The 11,301-nt window shown below is 44.5% G+C and overlaps 1 protein-coding gene across 3 annotated transcripts in view; it reads left to right on the top strand.

The window, feature by feature from the left end:
• The first annotated feature begins 4,990 nt into the window (after nt 1–4,990).
• Nucleotides 4,991–11,301, top strand: part of bcl9 (BCL9 transcription coactivator) — a 34,160-nt gene continuing 27,849 nt past the window's right edge. For 2 of the 3 annotated variants that reach the window (XM_080019064.1, XM_080019062.1), the window contains exons 1-2: nt 4,991–5,355; nt 6,810–6,981. The gene's annotated coding sequence lies outside the window, so the exon portion shown is untranslated. Of the gene's footprint in view, nt 5,356–6,778; nt 6,982–11,301 lie in introns of those variants that run through there. The other variant, XM_080019063.1, reaches the window with a different exon arrangement.

Genomic DNA, 11,301 nt, shown 5'->3' with positions numbered 1-11,301 from the left:
TGTGTGTGTGTGTGTGTGTGTGTGTGTGTGTGTGTGTGTGTGTGTGCACGTGTGCGCGTGCGTGGGTGGGTGCGTGTGGCGCAGGGGGGCTAGCGGGGGAGGGGGGGCAAAGGGGGATAGCGAGGGAGGGGGAAGCATTAGACGCGTCGCAGACGGACGGGTGAGGGGGTGGGTGAAGGTGTGTGTGTGTGTGTGTGTGTGTGTGTGTGTGTGTCTGTGTGTGCCTGTTTACGGGAGGGAGGGAGAGGTTGGCGGCAAGGGAAGAGAGGCAGAGATATAGAGCTGATTTTAGCCGAGAGGATAATTAAACGCTATTATCACAATGGGCCAGTAATACAGCCAGCCTGTAACATGGAGAAGCCAGCCCTCCCATGTTTACCTCGCGTAAGGAAGGTGGGAGGGGAGAGGGAAGCACAGATTAACAGACGGAAGAAGAGCGAGAGAGAGAGAGAGAGAGAGAGAGAGAGAGAGAGAGAGAGAGAGAGAGAGAGAGAGGGAGAGACAGTAAAATAGACAAACAGAATTAGAACGAGATAGTGAGTGGGAGAGTTTAGCAGTGGGGTGATTGCTCAATGTTTGGGATTAGTATGAGTCCCTCTCTTTCTCTCTTTCTCCCTCTGTCTCTTTCTCTCACTCTCACTCTCTTTATCTTTCCTCTCCTCCTCTCCCTTTATAAGCCCTGGGGATGGCACAGCTTTAGTTAAACTGCTCTATTAAACGGCGCCTGCTGAGAAAATCAAATTATAACTTCCTTTAATCAGCGAGTATCAGTGGCCCACACAGGAGCAGCCAGCTCTGACAGCATAGAAAGAGAGGGGGAGAGAGGGAGAGAGAGAGAGAGAGAGAGAGAGAGAGAGAGAGAGAGAGAGAGACTGACTGTAGACCTGAGGGAGGACGATATGAACCTGTCTCCCGTCTGCTTTGGTTCCCATGGCAACAAGATAGAGCGAGGGTGAATATGGGTTGTGGAATGTCTGCATATATCGTTTCCTCTCAGTAAGCATTCATAGACAGAAGGAGCGGGTGAGAAATAGCAAAACAGGGAGGGGGGGGGGGACTAAAAAGAAAAGCGGAGAAAAGAATGAAAATGAGAATACATTGAATGAGTCAGTGTGTTTTTTAGGCTTTCATTTGATTGGCCAGCGCTTCAAGAACAGGTACACCCACTATCACTGTTGGTCCAATACTATGCAAGCATAATTTGACTCAAGTAATCATAAATCCAACTCGTTAGGAGGTGATCTAATCACGCTTGTCTCTGATTAGTCATTAACAGTCCAGTTAGTGGAATGGCAAAACGCAGGTGGGTGGGCAACTGCTTAGATCTCAGGGGTCTGCCTCCACTGGTTAATGATCAGTTAATTAACATTGTTTCAGTCCTCTGGCATGTTTACACACACTTGCCATCGGGAAGAGGCAGAAAACATTGCTGCAGGGGACGGTAAACAAAGGGTGGGTGGTGACGGAGGGTGAGGAGAGATGATGGCAAAGCCATGATTATAGTAAGTCTCATAAAGATTTTTTTTCTTTCACTGCAATTGGTATTTTCTAAGCAATTGGCCCAGAGTCAACATTTCTGTTTGCACCAGAGCTCAATGACTGAGAAATACGATTGGCGTAAAGGGAAAAATTATAAAAAATGATCTTTTTAAGATGAGTGCATCCCCACCAGTTATGCACCAGCTGGAAGAATAGAATAGAATAGAATTTGAATAGCCCAGGATGTAGCATCCGGTGCATCAGCCATCATTAAGGATCGGCAAGGCAGTACTTGTCTCTGTTACTCATAGCAACACTGCATACCATGATAATAGGCCGACAGATGATTGGTCAGGCTGTTGGGCTCCAGCAAGTGACCTCATCTCTGCGTGAGTGAGCTCAGTGTCTTAGTATTTTGATAACCCAGGCCGGTTCGCAGCACGGCCGCAGAACTTGTTAATGAACTCACTAAACAAACCCAATCGCTGGCCTCTCCTTCTGTGGGCCAACAGGAGTGCTCCAGGTGCCGCTCACTCCGTCCCTGGGCACACACACACACACACACACGCACACACGCACACACGCGCACACACACACACACACACACACACACACACGCACGGGCGCGCAAACTCCAGCACTACGACGTTCTGCCTGAAGCAAGTCACCCTTTATCTGTGTGTCGTTGGTATAAGTGTTGATTAAAGCTTTAAATAATGCAGATGGTAATATGATCAGCAAACTGTGAATGTTGGTGTCCCGTCTAAACACAAACGGATGCACACAGGACACATGGAAGCAGACCAAGAGATATATGGACATTAAAAAAAAACACACACCTACTCACACACACACACACACACACACACACAAATACAGTACATGCATATAAACTACCATATATTCAACAACATACTGTATTCAACCTGTACAGATGTACAGACGTGGATGTCTGTCCTAACATATGCACACAAAAATACACACTCGTGTGTGTGTGTGTGCACACAGACACCAACACACACAAACAATCACACAGTGTTTAGAGTAAAAATATTCAATTACGTCTGGACTTTGTTTTTCTGCTTCCAAAGTATGTTCGGCTCATCACGCTCATCATGCCAGAAATTCACAAAGCTGGAGGGCCAGAACAACAACCTGAAGAGCCGTGTGACTGTGTATGTCTAATGCTACCCAGTCTGGGAGTACTGCCAGTCTACTGTTATACTCCACCAGTGGGTTTTATCACATACACATGCATCCACCCCCACATTTACAGAGAGAAGGATGGAGGGAGAGAGGGACAAGGAGAGAGGGGGGGCAAAGAGGGACAGTGATATGGAAAGAGAGAAGCAGAGAAAGAGGTAGAGAGCCCGCTTTTTGGTCTGTCACTGATCTCTGCTAGCATGCACAAACATGTCCAAAGGAACCATGGTCTGCTTGTCAAAAGTCACAAATATGCAATTCTCATCCTGTGATTTTGTCTGTGTCATCTTTCCATTGCTGTAAAAGGTCAGAGTCGATCACTAAATAAAGAGAGTAAATGGACAGAAAAAAAAAAAAGTACATATATACATACATAAACTTACAGATAATATATGCAAATACATATTAATCCATGTGGACCACTACTTGGAATACAGAATACAAACACTGGTGACACATTAATCTACTGAATTAATGTTCAGTAGATGACACATCTACCTTCTTCCACTAACACATCTGCACAAGGACACAGGCAGCCCTTGACATACACATGTAGATGTACGGTAACATGATAAGCTGATTTGAAGGATAAAAATGCATGCATGCCAACACACACATACGAGTGCACAAGAATTTGCACTTATCAGGGAGAGTGGGAGCCTCAGAGGAAGAGTGAAACATGCAATGTGAGAGTGGTCCTATTCAATATTTAATCAAGATACATTTCAAATCAAACCCAAATGTATAATCATGACAAATGGGGATTGAATTAATTGCCGTTTAAGTGCATGTTCCATACAGTGGCCTGTGTGTAAGCGTATGTATTTTGTTCAATTTTACTCATCTCTGTTGCATAGAAATATTTTCCCCTAGTTTGCAGAGCTATCAACAAATACTATGCAAGCTACGTTGCATTTCCTAACTGAATGGCTTGATTAAGCTGAAAAAGAGGAGATGTGTTAAACCAGTGATTCTCAACATTTTTCATGTCAAGGACCCTTCATTTGATACGCATTAGGCCACAGACCCCATTTGATAAGATTTTATCTCTGGGGCCGCAATCGGAGAAGATTTTTACTGTTAGATGTGATTTAGTCCAAACATCCATCCATCTATGCTATAAGGGCGATAACAGTGAAACTCTGCCCTAAACAGTCATTATTGCACATTCTCTAACGGCGCTTGACGTCTTGTGAATCAATAAACTGAAGTTTAACTATAAATAACTTTTGGTGGGGACCCCCTGGAACCTCTTGAAGGACCCTTGGGACCCCACGTTGAGAAGCTCCGAAACCAGGGAGATTTTTCAGTGCCATCCACATGAGATGAGTCACGGCGAGGCCTTAAATAAGCAATGCTCAATGTGTGCGTGTTTCCACTTCACATATAAGATATTTCCACATATGCCATCTCTCATTAGCATGTAGATAGATAGACAGACAGACAGAGAGACACAGACAGACAGACAGACAGATAGAAAGATAGATAATCAAAAAAAATATACAAGAACATACAAGAAATACAAATACCAGAAAAAGTAAATTAAAAATGCAATATACAGTAAACCTAAAAAAAAAAATGCTAAAATAGAAGCGAACTGGCAATACAGATTAAACTTAAAAGTAACTAAGGGAATATAAAAATGTCAATGATCAGAATGAACCCGTGCGTCAACATTTCACACTGAGCGAATGGGAAACCACGCGGGTCGGCGTTTGTAAATAACGTGCATTTAAAACAAGAGCTGTGCGTATACCGTGCGCGCGCGTAAAGGGTGGAAAACAACGCGGTCGTACCAATGTGGTGTAATATATACAGTATTGAATTAATGGGGGACATTAGTGCTCCTCTCCCCTGTCCGACAGCACCGTTCTCACTGGCACACAGACCTGACCTAGAATTGCTACTTAGAATTCGGACTGAACCAACTCGCTGGAGCGGGCGGGGGACGGGGGGGGGGGGGGGGCGACAGGAAATCTTTGACTGGATGTAATGGAGTAGGACCACTGGAAGCTCCGGCGAAAAAAAAAGGGGGGGGGGCATAATTCTATCTTATAATGCTACCGTGGTAATGTTGTGATTTGATAAACATATTTCCTCGGGGGGGGGGGGGGGGGAGAGGAAAAAACAAAAACAACAACAACAACAACCCCAAAACAAAACACGGACATTATAAGCATTACACATTCCAGGTGAGTTTTTTTTTTTTTTCCGCCTCCTCCTCCTCCTCCTCCTCCTCGTAGGGGGAGCGAAAGTGTCGCCGCCGTAGCTCGCCTCCTGGCAACGGCACACGCGGGTCCTCCTCCCGGGGCCGTCTCGCTCCCGGTATCCGCTCTTCCGCGCCGCCGTCCCCGAAGGCTCGCTCGGCCGATCTACCGCGCCCGGCCCCGGCAAGACCGCCCGGGTGCGCCTCGTTTTTGGTTTTTTTTTTTTTCGTGTGCAATGGCTGTGTTTTTCGTCCCGTATCGGCGGATTATCACCCGGAATGCGTAGTCGGCGCGGAGAAATATCGGCTCTTTTTTTTTTTTTTTAAAACACCGGAGGAGGACCGCCCGGGCTTGTTGAAAATCACACACAACAGAAAAAAAAAAAAAAAAAAAAAGAAGAAGAAGGGGGGGACACAATGCAGCATGCGTGGTGGTCTACGTTGTCCGAGATTACCGGGCCCCGCTGGTGATGTATTTGTTCCACTAGAAAGGTTTTTATCGGTGCGATTCATAAAAACGCGTTTGTGATACAGGCCTCGGGTGGCAGTGGCAGTGTGTCGCTGCTACAGCCGGATCATTGTTGCGTTGTTGCATCTGTTTAATTGTTACGTTGTTGCTGGTGCCAGCACAACTTGAAAGGAGGGGCCGTCTGTTTTTTTTTTGTCTTTTTTTTGGGGGGGGGGGGGGTTGTTTTCTTTAATTTTCAAAAAAAATAATCGTCAGACAAAAGGTTAAAACGTGTCTGGCCGCGGTGTGTTTGTGCGCTCGAACGTCGTAGTTCTCTGGTCCCAGCCGCCGCCGCCGCCAGTGCCTCCCTCTCTTCGGGGGAAGACTTTGTTTGCGCTGGCCGAGGCTCCATGAATGCGAGTTGCTGAAGTCCTCCCTTCCCCACCCCCACCTCCCACCTCCTCTCAGCTCTGAAACAGGAACAACTTCTTTTAGGGGAAAAAAAAAAAAAAAAAAAAAAAGTTCCTGGAGTTTGGAGCGCCATGGAAGGACTTTGTCCGCCGAGCGGTGTCCAGTGAGGCGCTGAGATTTCTGGAGGGGGAGATCTGGATCTTCTTTTGTGTTTATCTGCCCCGTGAATATGCTTTTATTTCGCTGCTTTTCCCCGTGTGGCTGCTGTTTTCTGGTAACCCATTAAGTTTTGTGCTGAGTTTCATTACCAAGGCAGTGGGGGGGTGGGGGGGGAGACAGAGCTGGGAATATAACATTAGATTTGAGTTAAACTGAAGTTGTGAGTGCCAAAATGTGTACTTACGTAAGTTTAGTTTTCTAAAGAAAAAAACAACAACTTTTTTTTTGTGAATTAGTAGGGCTACCTAATTTGTTTTTACCTGATTTACTGATTACAAACTATAATATGATTAGCAATAAAGAACTCTACCAGTACTGTCACCAATATTGTGGGACCCTACTAGCTTTGAGCCCTGCTAGTCTCCCTTTCTTTAGTGTTCAAGCCATCCCTGCTTTGGCTTCAGTAGCTCAGCTCGCTTTGAAGGTTGAGTTGTTTGTGTGATTGTATCATAAACAAGTGGCATTGGGCACATTCTGATTATTTGATTACCACTCCACCCCCCCCCCCCCCTTTTTAAACCTGTAACAGTCTGTATTATGGACAGTTCACGTGATGACGGAGGATTACTTGGAAGAAGTTTTCCACACGATTTGGAAAATGAAAAACTTACGATCTCCCGTCGTATCCTTCGTAAAGTCTCGTCTGTGTACCCAAACTTGGGTGTACAACAGTGTCTCAGTGAAATACGGGAGTATAAGATCTAAGCTTTGCGACTGATAAATAGAAGGGTTGTGTTCGCAGACCGTGGTTGTCCACACGAGCCGCTCAGTGTTTAGTCTTGACCTCTGCGTGTTTCTTTGTACATCACTGGATAAGTAACGTTTTCTCTCTCTGTCTTCCAGGTGTGAATGACTTGTGGCTGTAGGGTGCTGTAGCTGGAGTGGGCCAGGTTCTGTGCACAGCCTTCGTGGCTGACTGGGAGGAGCCAAGAGGCCAGCGGACTGCAGTGCCCAGGGGACCTGAGGCCTGGTTCTCCATATGAGGCCCTGCTAAAAGGGCAGGGGGGCTCCTGAGGTAAACCCACCTCCCTGTATAATTCTCTGTCACCGCTCTTTTCTTGCGCCATCTTTTCCTTGTTTCGGAAACACACACAGTTTGCGCATCCCTTTTCCAATTTAATTCCTTTACTTGTCCTTGAGCATTGCTGTAAATATGCCAAGGGGCAAAGGAAGGAGAACAATTAATTATGCCCCGCTAACAAAGTGTGGCTCATTTTTACGGTCCTGAGCACAAAGTGATGCCGATATGAAATGAGACGTGAGCATAGTCTTGATTTTCATCCGTCCATCTTCACGTTCATCATTGCACCTTTAAACCTCCACACCTGACCTAAAGGACGGCAACTGGGGCCGTAACCTGATTAAAATAACGCTGACTGCTGTGACCCAAAGGGAACAAAAGAAACATGGGCAGTGACATCCATCTATTTGGCTTTTGACATTTATCTATGGGGGGTGCCCACATTGATAGCTGCATTTTTATGAGGAAGGCCTTGAGTTGTGGATGACTCGCCCTGTAATAGAACTGCTGTTGGCGGTTGTGGAAGTGGTTTTCAAGGAGGACTGTAACATTCTGAACTGTCTGTGCCATGTTTGGTCTGAAACCTCTTGATCTGTACATGCAGAGGACATGGAACGGTCAGGGCGTTCTGCCGGGGAATGTCTCCCGCAATGTTTATTTTTCTGCTATCTAATCCGGAGAGTGTTAACCAAAAACCACGGTGAGGTGAAGGATGAAAGCAAGGGGGTATTAATGTTAAACGGGTAAAGAATTTTGCTCCCCACCAATCATGTTTCCTTGCATTTGTATGCTTCAAGTTTTTTTTTTGTAGTCGAAAGATGTGTTTTATATGACGTATTGAGCTTGGTTTATACGTTTCTGCAAGCCCGGTATACGATGTCATAGAAAGGTGGGAGGGGATCGCATACCTAGTCAAGTGAGGGCCCTGTTGTGTCGAGGTGCCTCCGTCGATGATTGGCTAAAAAAGAGGTATAGCTCCTCAATCAATAGTTGAACAGACCTGCCAACCTGCGCGCGTTTTGTGTACCAACTACGAAATTCTTAGTCAAAATACGCAGGTACGAAATGCCAGCTGAAACTTTGCACAAAAAAAGCATATATATATTATTGTAATTTAATGATGGAAATCAATCAATCAATACAAAACAATAGCGTACATTTATTGGGTATTTAAACTCCATCCCTCGGATTGGACCAGATGCTATGACCTGTGGTTCCGTAACCCCTTCCCTCTCCTCTCCTCTCACTCAATGTCCACTGATACGCAGTGCACTGAGCTGTACTTTATCATCCACCGAGGAGAAACGCTGCATTGTGAGGGAAGATGGGAAGTGGGAGAGTTATAATAATGCACAAAAATGTTTTGTCGTTGTGTTAACATATACAACGTGAGATGCACCGATTGGTCGGCCGTCGACCGGAATCGGTCGGTTTTCACCGGCCGATCGGTGTCAGATATATTTTCAGATTCTGTGCCGGTCAAATGTACATGCCCTATACTGTGCTCATGTACTGTACTGGTAAAAATGCCCCGATACCCAAACCCAATACCAGCATAATGTCGATGGCTATCTCAAAAAAGAGAGCGAAAAGAAAGAAAATGTTGGCTGTTTGGAGGTACTTCAAGATAAACAAAGATTAGATAAGATTAGATAAATTATTTATTTATGGCCTGACAATATTCCAACACTGTGCAGACTGCGTTTCTATCGCTGTCACTACAGCGGAGCTCTGCTCGTGATGAAAAGTTTGAATCTTTTTTGAGACTCGGTTGTTGACGAGTCACTCAGTAAAACGAGTTGTTCGATTTGATTCAGTTGGTTTAAGTGAGGGAGGGAGGACTTACAGTGAACGAAAGTGAGGAGAGTCGGCCATTAGCTTTATTTGTTTATATTTTTTTATGATTGCAAAATACTTGCAAAGTACCATATAAATCTAATATAAATGTATACAGGTACTCCTCACTTAACGACCAGGTTCCATTCCAAGGACTAGGACTTTAAGTGAATTGGTCGATAAGCGAGGACCAGTGTTATTTCACGCTAAGGGGACTTGGCAAACCGGAACGCTAGTGTAGTGTACACTGACAGACTGCGAGAACAAGACTGAGAACTTAAATGCGCGATGAGATGCTGGGACGCTGTGCACGCAGTATTGTACCCAGCGCACAATACAGACTGGTCAGGGAGCTGGTTTTAAGTCCAAACAGTCGTTAAACAGGCAGACCATTAAGTGAGGAGTACCTGTATTTGGACTTAAAGTGAAAGAGACTTTCATTTGAAGTTTGAACTGGACATTTCCATGTTAGTTATATGTTGTATCCTACTCAAACTCAGTGAGAGTTTGTATACAGGTAATACAGGTTGTATTATACGGAAACTCGGTTACCGTCCCATATTCAATTTTATTTTAACTCTGTGACGGTTTCATGCTCTATTATTGTTCAATAGTGAATAATGAACAATAATAAAAAGTGTCAAAATCAGCAATCTCACTCTTGTGGTAACTGAGAATTGCAGTGGTCGTCCGTATGTGCGGCTGTCCGATCACGTGAGCGTGATCAGATCACATGATGTATTTGTCATTGACATACAGCAGATGGGCAATCCGAATCTGCAGCTCAAACTTAAAAAAAAAAATCAGAAATAGGAATCGGCCAGAAAATTGAAATTGGTGCATCTCTAGTTGGTAAACATGTTCGGTACCGACTCCCTGTTACACTACTGCGGTACTTAAAATATTTTCCCAAGGTTGGCAGGTCTGGTTGAATATTTGAATGGTCGCTGGTTGACTTTTTGTATCGGAAAACATTGATTTTTGTATGTACAGTAGTTTGTGGTTTATTGTAGTTTGGCTTTATAATTGCTTTGCATGTATGAAATTGTACAAGTGCTGCAAACAATATGTTTTTCAAATGTTGCTTTTCCCAAATTGTACTATTTAAGCCCTAAGCACTCACCAAATGAGGATTTGATACCCTTTCACAAGTTTTTTTTTTTTTTTTTTTTAAGATATCAAAAATAACCTAAAATGTTATATATAAAAGACATCAATCACTGACCTGACCATGGTATTTCATTAAACGTTTGTTTTGACATGCCATATATAACTATTAGAGGGCATCGAGCACATGGAGTATGTGCATTTCGCCGTGCGCCCAGCAGGGTGGCAACTGCGTGCCTCAACCACAAACCGATTTTGGGATGAGTGGAAGGGGGATGACTCTTTGTCCAGACGGTGGGTGGCAGAGAGCTCCCCTCCCTGGACACATGTCAGGCCAAAGTGTGTTTCTCTGCTGACAGAAATGCTGAGTTCAGGTTCATTTTCTATTTATATATCTCTATTTTTATGTAGTTGTAGTGGTTAACCGTGAACTTAGTGACAATTTAGGACTTAAATTCCGGAACTTTTACAAATGGTTTGTCATGCTAGTTAAGTTGTCATGAAGGGTTTCCAGGGTTCAAGACTAACCGCGTCCCACCGTCCCGGGGACAATAGAAAATTTCATCGGGACGAGCAGAGATCTTCCCCGGGACTTCTCTGTGACGAAAGGGATTTTTGTATGTATGTATAACTATCGCTTAGCAAATGACAAAGGGAACCGAGCGCTGACTACAACGGCGCACGTCTTCTCTTGCTGTTACTATAGTTACGGCGGGCAGCAGAGTCCTGCGGTGTGTGTTGCTAGTGGAGCTAACAGCTAACGCCGCTAATAGAGCCAGCAGAGCTATCTGTCAACGGAGCAGAGTTTCTGTTCAGGGGTACGTGAAGCGTTAAACAGCGAACTGCCGTTAAATGTGACGACACAACAAGCTTACTGTAACTAATGTCGCAGTTTCAAAAATGATTCACAGTCCAGGATATCCATTTAACTGCTTGTTTATTGTAACATCCAATACACTCTGTCCAATTCCTGCACTCTCCTTTCAGTGTTGCCAGATGGCATTGACAATTTCCAGCCCAACCACAGTCTAAAAGTCGCCCAATCCACCAAAAAACAGCCCAATGCCAGAAAACTGTTGACAAGTGGGAGGGGTTAAGAGTGACCGAATTGTCCCTGACACGCACGATGCTTCTTTTGTTTCATTCAATAAGAAACTAAGTCATCTATTTGCTTAGTAATCCATTTGTAATCCATTCCACTGTTCCACTATTTTTATTATTATTGTTTTTGGAGAAATGGGGCATGGGGACACAATCTCTTGCAAAAGAAAAAAAAACCTCCCAGTTATTTCACAAACCAGCCACAATTTTATGTACCCGCCCAATGCTATTTTTTCCAGCCCCGACGTCATCAAAAGTAGCCCAATTGGA

This window comes from Zeus faber, assembly GCF_960531495.2.
Source record: "Zeus faber genome assembly, chromosome: 18".
Taxonomy (NCBI): Eukaryota; Metazoa; Chordata; class Actinopteri; order Zeiformes; family Zeidae; genus Zeus; species Zeus faber.
The sequence above is the reverse complement of the archived record's forward strand: the minus strand, read 5'-3'. Positions and strand labels throughout refer to the sequence as shown.